This window comes from Phyllobates terribilis, unplaced genomic scaffold (assembly GCF_046119375.1).
Source record: "Phyllobates terribilis strain yellow unplaced genomic scaffold, ASM4611937v1 Scaffold_4__5_contigs__length_816908805, whole genome shotgun sequence".
Lineage (NCBI taxonomy): Eukaryota > Metazoa > Chordata > Amphibia > Anura > Dendrobatidae > Phyllobates > Phyllobates terribilis.
In genome coordinates this window covers 443,892,494-443,908,263 of record NW_027362764.1, presented here as the reverse complement: position 1 = coordinate 443,908,263, position 15,770 = coordinate 443,892,494, and positions in this window count along the sequence as shown.

The window sequence follows — 15,770 nt, the reverse complement described above, 5'->3', positions numbered from 1 at the left end:
AATGGGCTACAAAACCATAAGTAAGACACTGGGTGAGAAGGGGACACCTGTTGGTGCAATAGTAAGAAAATGGAAGAAATACAAAATGACTGTCAATCAACATGATCTGGGGCACCATGCAAAATCTCACCTCGTGGGGTATCCTTGATCATGAGGAAAGTGAGAGATCAGTCTAAAACTACACAGGGGGAACTTGCGAATGATCTCAAGGCAGCTGGGACAACAGTAACCAAGAACACCATTGGTAACACATTACGACTTAAAGGTTTAAAATCCTGCAGTGCCCGCAAGGTCCCCCTGCTCAAGAAGGCACATGTGCAGGCCCATCTGAAGGTTGCCAATGAACACCTGGATGATTCTGTGAGTTATTGGGAAAAAGTGCTGTGGTCAGATAAGACAAAAATTGAGCTCTTGGGCATTAACTCAACTTGACGTGTTTGGAGGAAGAGAAGTGCTGCCTATGACCCAAAGAACACTGTCCCCACTGTCAAGCTTGGAGATGGAAACATTATGTTTTGGTGTGCTTCTCTGCTAAGGGCACAGGACTACTTCACTGCATCAATGGAAGAATGAATGGAGCCATGTACCGTAAAATACTGAGTGACAACCTCCTTCCCTCCCCCAAGACATTAAAAATGGGTCTTGGCTGGAACTTCCAGCAAGACAATGACCCAAAACATACAGCCAAGGCAACAAAGGAGTGGCTCAAAAAGAAGCACATTAAGGTCATGGAGTGGGCTAGCCAGTCTCCAGACCTTAATCCCATAGAAAACTTATGGAGGGAGTTGAAGCTCCGAGTTGCCAAGTGACAGCCTCAAAATCTGAATGATTTAGAGATTATCTGCAAAGAGGAGTGGACCAACATTCCTCCTGACATGTGCGCAACCCTCATCATCAACTACAAAAAATATCTGACTGCTGTGCTTGCCAATAAGGGTTTTGCCACTAAGTATTAAGTGTTGTTTGCCAGAGGAATCAAATACTTATTTCTCACTGCAAAATGCAAATAAGGGTATGTGCGAACGATGCAGATTTGAAGCAGAAATTCCCTGAGAGTTTTAGCATCTCCCTGGCAGAAAAAACTCATGCAGATTTACATGCGTTTTTAACACGTTTTTGATGCGTTTTTACATACTTTTTTTTAAGCATTTTCGTACATCAATGAATGCTTTTTGCAGCTAAATAAAGTTATTTGGTGGGACATTGCTTAAATCCTTGGATTACCATGAGAACTGGGGTGAGCATATTGGTTCATTTAAATGATTAAAGAATGGGTCTTCTGTATTCTAAATAAAGTGTTTACACTGTGTCTGTGTGTCTATTTAACTCTTTAATTTACTTTAATTAAGTTTGGTCATGAAAAGGTCTTATTGACACCTTGTCAAATCCAAACAAAAGAGCTGGGTGTCAGCTAGTCCCATTCACCCAATTTTCATTAGCATTTCTATTCATGTAATTTATGCGGCTGCTGTGAGCTGCTTTTTTAGCCTGGGAAGGTGCCAATTGCAAACGTGGTCCCTGGCCAATATTAACATCTCACAGCTGGTTCGTTAGCTACTACTTCGCCCCGATGAGCACTCAACAGCACTTTGGACACAGCATATCTTTGGTGCATACAAAACGCTGTGTTCTAATGCCGCACTTTTGTTGTTGGTACATGTGAATTCACTGCATATAATGAAACTTCAATCTGTGAAAATCTGCAGCGGAGACTAGCGTATCCGCTACAGAAATTGACATGCTGCAGATGAGATTGGGTACATGGCCACGATCAGGAGCCGCTGCAGGTTTGATGCTGCGTGTTTATACAGCATTAAACCCACAGTGTCCAGATGTTACAGCATAGTGGATTGGATCTCTAGAAATCCCATGTCCACTATGCGTGTATCAGAGGCTGCGAATCACTCGTGGACACTGACATGCGGGATGTCTTTTAGAACTGCAGCATGTCAAATTCTCTTGTGGAGTCGCTAGTCTTCCCAACAGAAATTTGACCACTAGAATGTATTGAATGCGGTAAATAAGCATGGTTCAGTGAACACATGTGATGCACCTGCATTCAATAGAATGCAACATTTTGGATGCAGCAAAAATTTGCATCCAAAGTGCTGCTACATCTGAATTATAAATACAGAGCCTAAAATAAAAATAAAATGTTGAGGGCTCCCACGTCATTTTTATAACCAGCAGAGGGAAAGCCAACCACTGGGGGCTGACATTAGTAGCCGTAGAAAGGGCCATTAGCCAACAATGTTCCCTGGCAATTAATATCAGCCCACAACTGTTTGTTTAGTCTTTACTTGCTAGATTACAGGTCGACCCCAGAAAAAAATTGACGTGGAGTACCCCTATAAAATCTACCCAGCAAAGTCTAAACTAGACAGCTGCAGGCTGATATTAATAGCCAGGGAAGGGGCCATGAATAGTGATGAGCGAGTATGTTTGGTTAACCAATTCGACGACTATGCTCGGGCAAGTACCAAGTATCTTCAGCGTACTCGGTGATATGTTTGAATCACTCCCGTGTGCATGATTTGTGACTGTTTGACAGCTTTAATACATGTGAGGAATGCTTGTTTCTTAAGCATTCCTGACATTTATTAAAGCTGTCAAATTTCCGCATCATGTGCACAGCACATGCGGATTATCATTGCTATACATGGCAGACCTATTAACAAGTGGTTTTAATGCGTTTCTGCAGCAGAAAAAATGCCACGGAAATGCATCAAAACCGTATAGTGTGAACATAGCCTTAATGTATCTAATTTATACAATGTGATTTTCTTGATTTTTTTTGTGGATATTCTATCTCTCAATGTTAAATTTAACCTACCCTTAAAATTTTACACTGTTCATGTTTTTATCCGTGGGCAAACTTACAAAAGCAGCAAGGGATCAAATAATTATTTCCTTCACTGTAAGTGTGACAAACATGCAAAAGAATAAAAAATGAGGAAAGGGCAAAAAAAATTTTCACACCACTGTAGATGTATACTGTACATATTTATGTACATTTATAACATATATTCTGATTTAAGTCATTATTTTATCACCTGCCAATTTCATCTACTTACCTGACTCTTCATATATTTTTGGAATATTTAAAATCATTCTTCTGTATACAATACATAATTTTCGGCCTTACTAGTGATGGGCGAGTACTAAAATGTTCGGATGCTCATTGCTCGGGTCGAGCACATTGTAATACTCGGGTGCTCGACCTGAGCAACAAGCCCAATGTACGTCTATGGGAAATTCGAGCATATTTCAGGCCTCTCCCCCTGGCGATCTGGAGAGGGTCTAAAAATTGCCCAAATCGATGGGAACAGTGCTCAAATGATTTGGAAAGAGCATTGGGAAGACCCCTGGAAGCATTTCTGACTCCCTGGTCACTGCTGTGAATAACGTTGTCAGAGGTATTACGCCACTTTTACAAACTCACAATAAAACATAAATAAACAAAACCAACATGGATTTTCCAGGAAAATATGTTAAGGAACATCGTTTTCAGGGTAATGACTTGTACATAAGGCAAAATAAATAACCAAAGACAATAAAACTGCTCCACATCTTGGTCTATGTTCACACGTAGCATTTTTGCTCTTTTGCATTGCTTTCAACCGTGACAAATGCATTCACCAGGAAATGTCATTTTAACATTTTACAACCTTATCTGGCCATGTGATGTGTGAGACATGATCAAACACATCCTGTTTCATTGATGAAGGAGGGACTCTGGAAGTCACAAAGACTATTTTTATAGGGCCAGCAGTCGGCCCTCATTATTCTTAGAGAGTCATCAGCCGGCTATGCTTTGTTGTTCCCAATACTAAAGAGTGGGTCTCCTATACTGTTATTGCATATGCAGTGAGTGGCAGGGCTGCCCAAAATTTGGACGCACCCCAATACCCCTTTGAAAATTTAGATGCACCCCAATACCCCTTTGAAGAGCGTTAAAGGAGGGCCTCCTGAAAGCAATGTTCCCATTATTAGGAAGTGGGTCTCCCATACGGTTTGCCTATGCAGTGAATGCAGGGGTTGCCAAAAATTTAGAGGCACTCCAATGCCCCTTGGAAAAAACGTGGAGGTCAGAGGGCCTCCTGAAAACAATGTTCCCATTATTATGAAGTGGGTCTCCAATTGTGTTGGCATATGCAGTGAATACAAGGGCTGCCAAAACTTTGGAGGCATTCCAATGCCCCTTGGAAAAGACGTAGAGAGCATCATGAAGAAATATTCCCATTATTAGGAAGTGGGTCTCCCATAGTGTTGGTCTATGCAGTGAATGCAAGGGCTGCCAAAAATTGGAGGCACTTGGAAAAGACGTAGAGGAGGGCCTGATAAAAAAATGTTCCCATTAGAAAGGAGCGGGCATCCTATACTTGTAATGCCCATGCACTAAGTGTATGGGCTGACAAACATTTACCCCTGGGGGGTATACATGAACATACTGTATAATTTTTTTTTTTTACGGGCATCATAAACACCCTTTAAAAAAATTATGTGGGTGTTGCATCACGGACCATGGTCACCCTGGTGATATGGTGGTGGATGAGGATGAGGAGAAGGAGGAGGACAAGAGCAAATAGCCAAAATCAGGAAGTGTATACCCTTGTGTAGGTGTGAAAAGGTAGATGGAAATACACCTTCCAAAAAAGACGCTGGATTTGAGTTTATGTTATGTTGCTATCATTGGGTGGTGTTGAGAAGTCAGGCACAATCCAGCCCTTGTTCATTTTTATAAGAGTCAGCCTGTCAGCATTTCCAGTTGACAGGCGGATGCGCTTATCAGTTATAATTCAATGAGCGGCACTAAAAACCCGCTCTAATAAAACACTAGTGGCAGGGCAGACCAAGACATCCAATGCGTAGAAAGCCAGTTCATTCCACATATCCAGTTTGGATACCCAATAATTATAAGGCACAGAGAAATCACGGAGAACTTTGGTACAGTCGGCAAGGTTCTCCCTCAGCATCTTCCCAAACTTTGCACTCCTTGTGAGAGTACCCCATGCCTCAGGGCCTGTGCGATGGAAGGGGCTGAGAAAACACTCCTAGAATTTTGGCAGTGTTCCCCTGCCTCCGCTGGATTGGAGTAGTGTCTCTCTCACCTGTACTGTTGGTTGTCCAACGAACTGAGACCTCTGCTGTCAATGTATTCAGATGGGTAATTTTTTTAATAGTTCCGCAACAAGGGCCTTCTGGTACTGCCCCATTTTTGTAGATCTCTCCGCTTCAGGAATAATAGATATAAAGTTCTCCTTGTAGCGTGAATCTAGAAGCGTCACCAACCTGTAATGAACGCAAGGGTCACTGAAAGGCAGCGTAATATAAACTCAGCCATGCGTGACAGACTGCTAACAGGCAAGACTTCTGTGTCATCACCAAGAGGATGACTGACCATGCACTCCTCCTCCTCCTACTCCTTCCTGTCCTCAGGCCATCCACACAGAACAGACGGTATGACAATTGTGCAGGTAGTACCTTCTATACTGCATGAAACTAGCTCCTGTTCATCCTTCTCCTCCTCTTCCTCATTGTCACCCAATCCACGTTGGGTTAAGATGAGGCTTGGCTGTGTGTAATCACCCAGTATTGTTCCTTGCTCCATCTCATTGTGCTTCGCCTGCAATGCATCCTCTTTGATTGTGAGCAGAGAGCATTTCAGAAGACAGAGAAGCGGGATGGTGACGGTAATTATGGCATCATCGCTGCACACCATCTTGGTGGAGTCCTCAAAGTTTTGGAGGATGGTACAGATATCTGACATCCATATCCACTCCTGAGGCCTTATGTGTGGAGTCTGAACTGAATTCCGACGGCCTTGTTGATGCTGGTAGTCAACAACTGCCCTCTTCTGCTCACAAATTCTTCCCAAAATCTGCAGTGTAGGACATCACACATCAGTCGGTGAGCCGAAAGCTGCAAACGCTGCTGAAGCACGGCAAGGGCGGCGGAAGCTGTAGCTGAATTTCTAAAATGGGCACACAGGCGGCGTACTTTAACAAGCAACCCTGATTGACCTAGGGCACGCAAACCTCAGATTCGGGAGGATGTGTTCCATCCCAAGGTCCGACTGGATCCCAGCTTCCACTATGTTAACCCAGAGTGTCGTCAGCGAGATATACCATCCCTGCCCTCAAGAACTTGTCCACATGTCCATGGTTAGGTGGAATTTCCCAGCAACTGCATTGTTAAGGGCACGGCTATTGTTGTGGGACACGTGCTTGTGAAATGCAGGGACGGCACACCGGAAGAAATAGTGGAGGCTGGGAACCGAGTACCAAGGGACGGCCGCCACCATCAATTTGCGGAAAGCTTCCATCTCCATGAGTCTAAAAGGCAACATTTCGAGTGCAAGCAGTCTCGAAAAGTGGGAGTTTAGTAGAGTGGCCTGTGGGGTGTTGGCTGTGTATTTGCGCTTGCGTACCAAGAACTGGGGTATAGACAACTGAACGCTGCGCTGGGACAAGAACGTGCTTGCTGATGGTGCTAGTTGAGAGTGTGCAGCGACAGGTGTAGGGCAAGATGCATCTTTGCATGCACTATAGACAGGGGATTGGCTTGCACGCACAACAGCAGAAGAAGAAGTCGTGTCACCCATAGACATTGTTCCTGGACCCTGGGGTTCGGCCCATAAAGTCAGGTGCTTTTCTGCCATGTACTTGATCATGCTGGTGGTGGTCAGGCTGATAGTTTTGCTACCCCTGCTGAAGCTGGCCTGGCAGGTGGTGCAAATGGCCTTTTTGGGGTTATTGGAACACTATTTCAAAAACAACCAGACTTAGGAAGACCTAACAGTTGTACTGGCAACTTCCATTGTGTTGGTGTTACGGGGAACGGTTGCCTGCCTTCTTTCTGTGGCCACCACACTACTTCTTCCTGCCTGTTGGGGTGCTCTGCCCCCCCCTGTGCTGCTGTTCTCGCTCTGCATGTCCTCCTGCCAGGTTGAGTCAGTTAATATATCATCCACCACCTCGTCTTCCACTTCCTCACTGTGGTCTTCCTCCTGACTTTCTGGTAATGGTGTCTCATCACCGTCCACCTCTTGTGACAGTTTCCCACCGTCGCATTCGTATGATCATGGCTGCTCAAATATTTGGGCATCACAACATGTGATCTCCTCTTGCCATGCTTCAAGTGGACCAGGCGAGAGGCCTGAATCTATAAATGGAAAAGTGAACAGCTCTTCACAGTGTCCAAGTGTGGGATCAGTTGTCTCTGGGCACTCGGCATGGTGGGAGAAAGGAGAATAAGGGTGAGGAATATGCAGTCCAGATTCATATCTACTGAGACTTGACCGTGTGGAAGACAGGGTGGTGGTGGTGTTGGCTAAGAGAACGGAAGCATTATCTGCTATACAACCAATAACCTTTTCACACTGCTCTGTGTTCAATAGTGGTGTTCTGCGGTCCCCTATTAATTGGGACAGGAAGGTCGAGCGAGAAGATGTGGGTGTTTCTTGTAGTACAAATTCAGCTTGCCCACGGCCTCAGACTTTGCATTCACCATCACCGTCAAGTCCAGTTCCCTGTCCTTTGCCGCTCGCCTTGACCATTATAAATGGAGGACAATATCTTCCATGCTCACTACAAATGGCTGAATTTGGAGAGAACTTATATGTAATCCATGTGAAGGACAAACTACAGTTTTAAATAACAGGCCTGTAGGTAACTATTTTTAACAGCAAACTGGTGTCAATAACTTCACTGACACACTGAAACAGTATTTTGATGGAGGACAGAAATGGCAGAATTTTCAGTGAACTTTTATGTGATCCATGTGATGGAAAAACCACAGTTTTAAATAGCTGGCCTGTTGGTAACTATTTTTAACAGCGACCTCGTGTTAATAAGTTCGCTGACACACTGAAACAAAATTTTAATGGAAGCTAGAAATGGCAGAATTTAGAGCGAACTTATATGTGATTCATATGGCAGACAAACCACAGTTTTAAATAGCTGGCCTGTAGGTAACTATTTTTAACAGCAAACTGGTGTCAATAACTTCACTGACACAATGAAACTAAATTTTAATGGAAGCCAGAAATGGCAGAATTTAGAGCGAACCTATATGTGATCCGTGTGATGGACAAACCACAATTTTAAATAGCTTTCCTGTGGGTAACTATTTTTAACAGCAAACTGGTGTCAATAACTTCACTGACACACTGAAACAACATTTTAATGGAGGCCAGAAATGGCAGAGTTTTCAGCGAACTTCTATGTGATCCGCGTGACGGACAAACCACAGTTTTAAATAGCTGACCTGTAGGTAACTATTTTTAACAGCGAACTCGTGTCAATAACTTGGCTGACACACTGCAACAAAATTTCAATGGAGGCCAGAAATGGCAGAATTTTTAGTGAACTTATATGTGATCCGTTTGACGGACAAACCACAGTTTTAAATAGCTGGCCTGTAGGTAACTATTTTTAACATTTTAACAGCGACCTCATGTCAATAAATTCGCTGACACGCTGAACCAAAATTTTAATGGAGGCAAGAAATGGCAGAATTTAGAGGGAACTTATATGAGATCCGTGTGACGGACAAACCACAGTTTTAAATAGCTGGCCTGTAGGTAACTATTTTTAACAGCTACCTCATGTCAATAACTTCGCGGATACACTGCAACAAAATTTCAATGGAGGCCAGAAATGACAGGGTTTTTAGCGCAATTATATGTGATCCGTCTGACGGACAAACCACACTTTTAAATAGCTGGCCTGTAGGTAACTATTTTTAACAGCGACCTCGTGTCAATAAGTTCGCTGACACGCTGAACCAAAATTTCAATAGAGGCTAGAAATGGCAGAATTTTCAGCGCAATTATATGTGATTCGTGTGACGGACAAACCACACTTTTAAATAGCTGGATTTTTAGCATTGTAATATAGAAAGGAACTGGCTGTATTCTGTAGTGCCAACAAGCAAATGGCGCAGAAAAACAGTGTTCTCTGGATTGCTTTTTAAGCAGATAATCAGGATTAAGATAAAAAAAAATATTTCTGGCCCCTGGGTCTATTTCTACAAATATAATATTTGTAAAAGCACCAGCAGACAGAACTGGAAAGGATCCTCTTGCTATATGCACTGCAGTTTTCTATATACCCTTCTTACCTGCCTAGCACTGATATCTCTGCAGCTAGATTAGTCCTCAGAAACACTGTTAGTTGAGATAGATATGTGTAGAGAATCTTGTGGAATACCTACACTAACTAATAAACAACCAAATCTCTCCCTAGCTCAGCAGCACCTCTCCCTACACTTCCTGTTTGTGGAGTAGACTGATGAGCACGGCGGCGCCAGGTAGGATATAGACCTGATGACACTGTGCGGCCAGCCAATCACTGTAATGTCACAACCAACATGGCTGCGGCATTACAATGTGTGGCAGACAATCCCTGCATGTTGATGGGCACTCTAAAGAGTGCCAAACATGCAGGGAGGAAACACGAGCATCCGCCCGAGCATCTCAAAAGTACTCGGCGAGCTCCGAGCATCTCAAGTACTGAGATGCTCGGGCGTGTACCGAGTACTTGCGAGTATGCTCGCTCATCACTAAGCCTTACATTACTTTACCTTCATGCCTAAATCAGACTTATAGCCACACCTTATCATTGGAATTGATTTGTCATAATCCATCTGTGATTTTTACTTGAATGCAGGTTTTTCAGCTCTTCACATCGCAAGGATGGAGGTGTGGTGGTAGCCTTGTTTTAAAAATGCCTTTTTAAGTTGGGTTAAAGATAAACACAGTCACATAGTCACAGCATCACTAGAATTCAACTACTTCAATATGGAGAAAAAGCGGAAAACACCACCACTCTGGTGGTGATCTACAGCCCACAGCTTGAAGTGTTGAGAAAAACTGGTAAAAAGTTTCATATCCTATACAAACAAGATGGGCTAAAACTAATATTAAATGACCCTCACTTGCTATGATACAGATAATCTCCAATTCTAAGAAATATCATAATTAGAAGCTCAATGCAGTCTGATACACCAAGAGGAACTTATCATTTGCAATCCTTGAAGAGCTCCAAAATCTGCACTCATGTAATGACCACAGGCAAGCTACATATCCGCAATGCACTGCAGGACTATAGGATTCCTGTAACATTTACATGGTCTTCTTTCAATGTGGTGTTATTTAATTCTGTGCACTATATTTTCTCCTGGGGGTCTCTATGTTGTAGAAACAGGACAGAAACTGAAAGCAAGGATGAAGTGTCAACACCACACGATTACAGATAAAAGATACCCCTATACCTATGACTAAGCATCTTTGTGGTCCCTGGGCACAGCATCAACAATATGAAAGTTGTCATATTAAAAGGCAACTTCAAATCACTGAAGTATAAAAGTGTATAAATTTATAACTGTTTTTGATACTTTCCACATAGGACTAAAAAGGACTTCACAAGGATTTTTGATTTACTACAAAGTCAGAGGAACCTGCTCCAGAGACAGTGAAGGCATCCGGTCTCTGATCTTACATGGTTAGTTGGATGATAAAGCTTTCACACCACCGCTGGCGGACACAGACAGCAGATGACCCCTGTGCAAAAATAGTACATTGGGCATTTTGCAGTCCAATAGCTCATCATATTGCACAATTACACCTGTTTTGGAGATGAAAATTGGATTCTTTATATTTTGGGCCTCTCTGAACCCATGATATTTAAGGATTTACTCACGGAGCTGTTTGATTTACTCTCTGAGCTGTTTGTTTGTTTTCTTAAATGTCAATTTATTATGTCAAGTCTCTGCTCTTTTTGTGCATATATTTGTGTTTCTTCAGAAATGATATTTAGCTTGTTTTGTAATATCACTTATTTTATTTTTGTTAGCCATTTAAAAGTTATCATACAGTGGGCATGGAAAGTATTCAGGCACCTTTAAATTTTTCACTCTTTGTTTCATTGCAGCCATTTAGTAAATTCTAAAAAGTTCATTTTTTTCTCATTAAAGTACACTCTGCACAACATCTTGACTGAAAAAAACAGAAATGTAGAAATTTTTTCAAATTTAAAACTGAGGACTCTCAAATCTAAATATTTTTCTATCTACTGGCTAACATGGTACAAAAATAAATATTTTCCCTGTGTTAAAGAAGAAAAACTGAAATATCACATGGTCATAAGTATTCAGACCCTTTGCTCAGTATTGAGTAGAAGCACCCTTTTGGGCTAGTACACCCATGAGTCTTCTTGGGAATGATGCAACAAGTTTTTCACACCTGCATTTGGGGAACCTCTGCCATTCTTCCTTGCAGATCCTCTCCAGTTCCGTCAGGTTGGATGGTGAACATTGGTGGACAGCCATTTTTAGGTCTCTCCAGTGATGCTCAATTGGGTTTAGGTCAGGGTTCTGGCTGGGCCAGTCAAGAATGGTCACAGAGTTGTTCGGAAGCCACTCCTTTGTTATTTTAGCTGTGTGCTTAGGGTCATTGTCTTGTTGGAAGGTGAACCTTCGGCCATTTCTGAGGTCCAGAGAACTCTGGAAGAGGTTTTCATCCAGGATATCTCTGTACTATGCCGCATTCATGTTTCCTCAATTGCAACCAGTCATCCTGTCCCTGCATCTGAAAAACACCCCCATATCATGTTTCAGTGTTGTGATTGTTTTGGGCAGGTGATTAGCAGTGCCTGGTTTTCTTCAAACACCGAAAAGTTCTATCTTCATCTCATCATACCAGAGAATCCTAATTCTCATAGTCTGGGAGTCCTTCATGTGTTTTTCAGCAAACTCTATGCGGCTTTCCTATGTCTTGCACTGAGGAGAGGCTTCCGTTGGGCCCCTCTGCCATAAAGGCCCGTCTGGTGGAGGGCTGCAGTGATAGTTGACTTGGGGTTCTTCTTTACCTCTCTCACCTAGACTCTTCTCCCACAATTGCTCAGTTTGGCTGGATGGCCAGGTCTAGGAAGACTTCTGGTGGTCCCAAACTTCCTTCATTTATGCATTATGGAGGCCACAGTTCACTTAGGAACCTTGAGTAATGCAGAAATTCTTTTGTAACCTTAGCCAGATTTGCGCCTTGCCACAATTATGTCTCTGAGCTCCTTGGGCAGTTCATTTGAGCTCATGATTCTCATTTGGTCTGACATGCACTGTGAGCTGTGAAGTGTTATATAGACATGTGTGTGCCTTTCCAAATCAAGTCCTATCAGTTTAATTAAACACAGCTGGACTCCAATGAAGAAGTAGAACCATCTCAAGGAAGATCACAAGGAAATCGACAGCATGTGACTTAAATATGAGGGTCTGAATACTTATGACCATGTGATATTTCAGTTTTTCTTTTTTATTAAATTTGCAAAAATTTCTACATTTCTATTTTTTTTCAGTCAAGATGGGGTGCAGAGTGTACTTTAATGAGAAAAATAATGAACTTTTTAGAATTTACCAAATGTTTGCAAAGAAACAAAGAGTGAAAAATTTAAAGTGGTCTGAATACTTTCCATACCCACTGTAATTACAATATTATCATTTTTTTCTCCCACTGAGAGCAATCAATCTTTTTTCAACTGCTTAACAAAGTAACGTTCTCAAAAAATAACACAAGTTGTAGGAGTTATCCTAAGGGTGGCAGTAAGAACAAAATTGGCCAGTTCTTCAACAGACCCCTGAATGCCATTGTAACCCACCAGTACCAGGCTATCACCTAACAAGAGGGCTGATAGGAGGTATTCTGCTTACCTGCACTGGCGATTATGCCTTTTAAATCTGGCAGTAAATGATTATAAGCAGCATCTGAATGGTTAAACAGCAAAAATCTGAGTTTTCTCTGATCCTTCCAGAAGTCTTCTGTGTAACACATCAGCATTTGCTTGGTATGGAGGTGTCTGGTGTCTTGATCAAAGCTCCGTATATCCTGTGACGAATATGTACATCCAAGGCCTGTAAGGGGTAAAGAAAAAGTAAACTATCGCATACATACTGTATATGCATACATACGTGTCAGGGTATCAGAAGAGATTTGCTTGTTTAAAAAAAAAAATATATATATCATGTGTGATTTAACATCAAAAAATGATGTGTAAAAGTAGCATATAAATATGCAGTGGGGAAATTAAATATTTGATACCCTGCAGAGTTTGCAAGTTTTCCCACCTACAAAGAATGGAGAGTACATTGTAGGTACATTTCAACTGTGAGAGACAGAATGATAAAAAAAATTTCAGAAAATCTTATTGTATGATTTTTATACAATCAATTTACATTTTATTGCATGAAATAAGTATTTGATTCAATAGAAAAACACAACTAAATATTTGATACAGAAACTAGTGATGAGCAAGCATGCTTGCTACTGCTCGGTGCTCGCTGAGTATTTCCTAGTTGCTCTGGCGGGAACTCGGGTCCCCTCCCTGCATCTTTGACACTCTTTAGAGAACCAAGGAACATGCAGGGATTGCCTGCCATGCACTTAAATGCTGTAGCCATTTTGGTTGTGGGCATTACAGTGAATGGCTGGCAACACAGCGTCATCAGGTCTATATCAGACCTGACGCCGCCATGCTCGTCACAGTCACTCCGGTTCAGACAGTGTAGGGAGAGCTGCTGCTGCGATAGGGAGAGATTTGATTGTGTATTAGGTAGTGTAGGGAGAAAAACCGTACATTACACATATCCATCTTAACAAACAGTCCTTCTGAGGATTAATCCATCTGCAGAGATATCAGGCAGGCAGGGTGTATAGGCAGGCAGTGTATATAGTAGACTTCAGTGCATATAGCACAAGAGGCTCCATTCCAATTCTGCCTTATGCTGCTGTTAGATATTTCTATACAATGGCCCAGGTCTCAGGGGCCAGGAATACTTTTCTTTGGATCTTAATTCTCATTATTTGCTTAAAAAGCAATCTAGAGTACACCGTTTTTTCTGTGCCATTTGCTTGTTGGCACTGCAGAATACAGCCAGGGCCTTTACAAATTACAGCGCTAGAAATGCAGCTATTTAAAACTGTGTTCTCTCCATCAAACGGATCACATATAAGTTGTCAGAAAATACCGCCATTTCTGGCCTCCATTAAAAATTTTCTTTAGTGTGTCAGTGAAGCAATTCACAGCAGTTTGCTGGTCAAACTAGTTACCTACAGGCCAGGTATTTAAAAATCTGTTTTCTCCGTCACACGGATCACATATACGTTGTCAGAAAATACTGCCATTTCTGGCCTCCGTTAAAAATGTTCTTTAGTGTATCAGTGAAGCAATTCACACCAGTTTGCTGTTCAAACTACTTACCTACAGGCCAGGTATTTAAAACAATGCTTTCTCCATCACACGGATCACATATATGTTGTCAGAAAATACTGCCATTTCTGGCCTCCATTAAAAATTTCTTTCAGTGTGTCAGTGAAGCAATTCACAGCAGTTTGCTGGTCAAACTAGTTACCTACAGGCAAGGTATTTTCTCCGTCACACGAGTCACATACACGTTGTCAGGAAATACTGCCATTTCGGGCCTCCATTAAAAATTTCCTTTAGTGTGCCAGTGAAGCAATTCACCGCAGTTTGCTGTTCAAACTACTTACCAACAGGCCAGGTATTTAAAACAATGTTTTCTCCATCACATGGATCACATATACGTTGTCAGAAAATACTGCCATTTCTGGCCGTCATTAAAAATTTCTTTCAGTGTGTCAGTGAAGCAATTCACAGCAGTTTGCAACTCAAACTAGTTACCTACAGGCAAGGTATTTTCTCCGTCACACGAGTCACATACACGTTGTCAGAAAATACTGCCATTTCTGGCCTCCGTTAAAAATTTCCTTTAGTGTATCAGTGAAGCAATTCACACCAGTTTGCTGTTCAAACTACTTACCTACAGGCCAGGTATTTAAAACAATGTTTTCTCCATCACACGGATCACATATACGTTGTCAGAAAATACTGCCTTTTCTGGCCTCCATTAAAAATTTCTTTCAGTGTGTCAGTGAAGCAATTCACACCAGTTTGCTGTTCAAACTACTTACCTACAGGCCAGGTATTTAAAACAATGTTTTCTCCATCACACGGATCACATATACGTTGTCAGAAAATACTGCCTTTTCTGGCCTCCATTAAAAATTTCTTTCAGTGTGTCAGTGAAGCAATTCACAGCAGTTTGCTCGTCAAACTAGTTACCTACAGGCAAGGTATTTTCTCCGTCACACGAGTCACATACACGTCAGAAAATACTGCCATTTCTGGCCTCCATTAAAAATTTCCTTTAGTGTGTCAGTGAAGCAATTCACCGCAGTTTGCTGTTCAAACTACTTACCAACAGGCCAGGTATTTAAAACTCTGTTTTCTCCATCACACAGTTCACAAATACGTTGTCAGAAAATACTGCCATTTCCGGCCTCCATTAAAAATTTCTTTCAGTGTGTCAGTGAAACAATTCACAGCAGTTTGCAACGCAAACTAGTTACCTACCGGCTAGGTATTTAAAACTCTGTTTTCTCCATCACACGGATCACATATAAGTTTGCTCCAAACTCAGTCATTTGTAGTGAGCGTGTAAGATAATGTTTTCCATTTAAAATGGGCAAGGCACTTGGCAAGGGATGGGGAACTGGACGTGATAGTAATGGTGCATGCAGAGGCAGAGGACAAGGCCGTGGGCAAGCCAAAATTATGCCACAACAAACACCCACATCTTCTCGCCTGACCTTCCTGTCCAAATTTCTAGGGAACCACAGCACACCACTATTGAACCCAGAGTAGTGTCAAAAGGTAGTTGGTTGGATAGCGGATAATGCTTATAGTCACTTAGCCACC